The sequence below is a fragment of the Physella acuta genome, unplaced genomic scaffold (assembly GCF_028476545.2).
Source record: "Physella acuta isolate Inbredline_101_S28 unplaced genomic scaffold, ASM2847654v3 ptg001720l, whole genome shotgun sequence".
Classification (NCBI taxonomy): Eukaryota; Metazoa; Mollusca; class Gastropoda; family Physidae; genus Physella; species Physella acuta.
Genome location: NW_026733232.1, coordinates 96,067 through 100,000, shown reverse-complemented (window position 1 = coordinate 100,000; position 3,934 = coordinate 96,067).

The following is a 3,934-nucleotide window of genomic DNA, read 5'->3' as shown; positions in this document are numbered from 1 at the left end:
CTCAAAATGCTATAGATCCTGAGTGAGTTTTTTCTTTTTCGTGTCTACGAGGTATAGAGAAAGTCTAGTAATCGTGAAAAAAAACGCGATTTTTGCAAATCTCGACGTTTTACAACTACCTGAGTCGGAAAAACACAGTTATGCAATCTTGTCTATATGTCTCTGTGTGTGTGTGTGTGTGTGTATGTGTGTGTGTGTGTGTGTGTGTGTGTGTGTGTGTAACATATACCATGGGTACCAGTCAGGGGGGATAATTTACAATTTATGTATTATTGATATTATTTTGTATGCTCTCCTGTGAGCAATGTTCCCCGTGTTCGCATGTCATGTCACATCTTGTCCGCGGCATTCAAAACACAGGCTGCGGATGACAAGGACCGTTCAGTTGATTAACGTGGTTATTTAGACCAAATGATGGACTATATGTCGTGTATGGATTTACTAACACGGATTTGACGTTAATGAATTAGCTGTATATTGATTTGCCGTTTACGGATTTGCCGTATATGCATTAAAGCCAGGATCTATCATGAAAAGGTTCGTTGATCGTTTGTGTGTTATCTCGCAGGGTCAGCGCTAAAAAAACATGACATCTCAATGGATGACATCACACCACATCTCTACTGAGGTAGTGTTACATATGGCCTATGTATCGTAAGAAATTACAGAAGGTCTCTGCCCCTTCTCCTCTGGAGTGGTATCTCTGATTAGCATGAAGGAGCTTGGAGAAGCAATGAAGCTCCTCAAATTAAAGCAAGCTCCAGGCCCTGACAAAATCTTAAATGATACGCTCTTGCACCTAGGCCCCATTGCTAAAAAAAAAACTTCCCTAATATTTTATCCAAGCTGGAAATCTGGGAAAATCACAAATATTTGGAAAAAAGCAATCATGATACCTGTTCTCAAGACAGGAAAACCCAGGAAAAAAGTCGATAGCTATCGCCCAATAAGTTTAACAAGCTGCGTCTGTAAACTGATTGAAAGGGTGGTAAACAACAAACTGACCTGGTTTCTCGAATCGAACAATCTACTTGCATACGGACAGGCTGGGTTCAGGAAGTGCAGATCTACTGAAGACCAAATCACGTACATTTCCCTTGGCTTCCAAGAAAAAAAAAACCAACCTCAATAGTGTGGGTTGACTTTGAAAAAGCCTTAAAACAAGATCTGGGAGCTAGGTTTAATTATAAAGCTAATAAACCATCAAGTATCTCATAACATGCTAAACTGGATCAAAGGTTACGTAAACAACCGAAAAGCATCAGTCTCCATGCAAGGAAAAAGAAGTCTTACTGTAACTTTAAAAAAATGGAGTCCCTCAAGGGGGAGTCTTGTCTCCTACTCTCTTTCTCATCTATATAAATGACTTAAATGAAAACATCCCAAGGAGAGTAAAAAGAAGCATGTTTGCAGACGACCTTTCACTAATCAGCAATATATTGGTACTTCAAAATTGTGTCTTCAGGAAACACTTGACAAGCTCGGCAAATGGACCAAAAACTGGGGCTTATCTATTAATACCAAGAAAACAACCTATTCAATCTTCACCCTATCAACTAAACATAAAAAAAATGAAACTAACCCTAGAAAACCAAGAGCTAGAAAAAAATGACCACCCCAAATACCTAGGAGTCACTTTTGACACTCGACTTACCTGGAGAAAACAAATATAAAACCCACAAATCTAATGAGGAAACTGGCAGGAACAGACTGGGGAACAAATCATCACATCCTGAAAAAAACCTACACCAGCTATGTGAGACCTACGTTAGAATATGGTGCTTCGGCTTGGGGCTCAGCAGCAAAAACAAATATTAGCAAAATTGACAAAGTTCAGAACAATGGTTTGAGAATAATGACAGGAGCCATGAATACAACGCCTATAAAAGCAATGGAGGAAGTAGCCGCTCTTAGTTCAATAGAAGAAAAAGAGAATAAAAAATCCTCACTCAATACACAAAGCTAGAGGCACTGGAACACCATAATCTAAAATACAAACTCCAGAAGCCCAGTCCATCAAACAGACTACAAAAATCAAAGAAGCAAAGAATCTAAAAAAGAAATATGAAATCGAAAACATCATTCCTGAAGCAATCAAAATTCAAAACATCTCCCCGCCTTGGATCTCCCACTGTCATTTAACCATTAGTGACTCAATAGACACCATAGAAAAAAAATCTGACTATGATCAAGAAGAACTAAGAAAATAACAAATAAGCACATTAAGGATCAGTACCCTAGCAATAGTTGGATTAGAGTATTCACAGATGGCTCAGATGAAGATGCCACAAAAAATGGCGGGGCTGGTGTCCTTATTGAATGGCCAAGCGGAGAAAGCCTGGAAAAGTCAATAGCCACAGGCAGCCTATCCGACAATTTTAGGGCAGAAAAAGAAGCTTTAGAGCATGCAGCAAACCTCATGTCAGAACACCCTGAATCACCAAATAGTCAGATAGTATTTCTTACAGATGCCAAATCTGTCCTGCAATCCCTAAAAAATCCAGAGTCCTATATTCAAACACTTATGACAGCACTAGAGAGGCTAAAAAATACCTGAAGCAGAATTGTGCTGCAGTGGATTACGGGCCACTGCCAGATCCAGGGTAATGATAGTGCGGACCAGCTGGCAAAAATTGGGGGAAAGAAACAACAACCGGAAATTTCGCTACACCCAAAAGAAATAAAAAGAATAATAAAAAACAAACAAACGCAAATGTGGTCTGACACACACCCTCACTAAAATAAAGATGATGGATATTATAATTTGACACGAAAACAACAATACATAATCTTTCGACTTAGAAAGGCCATAACAGACTAAATCAACACATGCATAAAAAACCAAATGTTTGGGTGTGGCGAAATGTGCCCTTGTGGCAAGGCCCTGGAAAATACGGAGCACGTCCTTCAGGATTGTTTTTGAATAGCCAGGCACGAGTCAGACACTGGCTCCTGCTCACCCCACTCAGGGAAAAATTATATGGGGCACCTGCTGATTTGGAGACCACAGTCCGGTTTGTTCACGAAGTTGGACTTGTCTAAATCCTCCACCATATTCTCAATTAAGAACGAAGAAGGAGAAGAAGCTCTCATTAAAATCACATTAGAATAACACAAATCTTTAACATAGTTTAATATACACAGTTTCAAAAAGGATGAACTAAAACAATTAGAAAAAATATTAAAAAATACATTTTAGCCAACTTTTTTAAACGTGAGACCTAAAAGGTTTTAACAAAAACTTTCAACTAAATATCTCAAGTAGTTTTTGAGATATAGTAACATTTTGAGAAATACGCTAAATAGTAAAAAAATATACTAAATTTGAAAAAAAAAGAAAAAAAACAAAAACTATGCCAAAAGAGTCGTTTTTAAAACCTCCCAGTTACATTAATTGCATCTGGAGCCTCTTGCTCAACAACCAGAACATCTATTTTAGTTAGTTTTTAATTTTTATGTTGCAAATTCAGTACGTTGAGTAGCGTGGGTTTATTATTAGAATTTAGAAAAAAGTAAAAAAATAATATTGGGAATTTCCAGTGTCTACTTTAGCTGTTATATAACTATACAAGGCGTTACCTTGCTTCACTGATAGTCGCCATCTTGTGAAAGGTAAGACCAAGCACAAACGTCGGATTTTCTTTTTAAAATATACGAGCCGGCCCGCGGCATAATATACGCCGCTATTTAGTTGTTTCTAATTTTCAATAATTCATAAATTTGTGAATTCGACAGTACCAACGCTGACACTGAAAATATTTCTTTAAAACACTATAAGTAGCTCGTTAAGGACCATAACCCCCCCCTCCCCTTCCTTCCCCCCCCCCTTCCTTCCCCCCCCCCCCCCCTTCCTTCCCCCCCCCCCTCCCCTCCCCCCCCCCTACGTTTAAAATCGTTGGCTCTGCTTGTAAACATTTAGAGTGAACACAGCTCA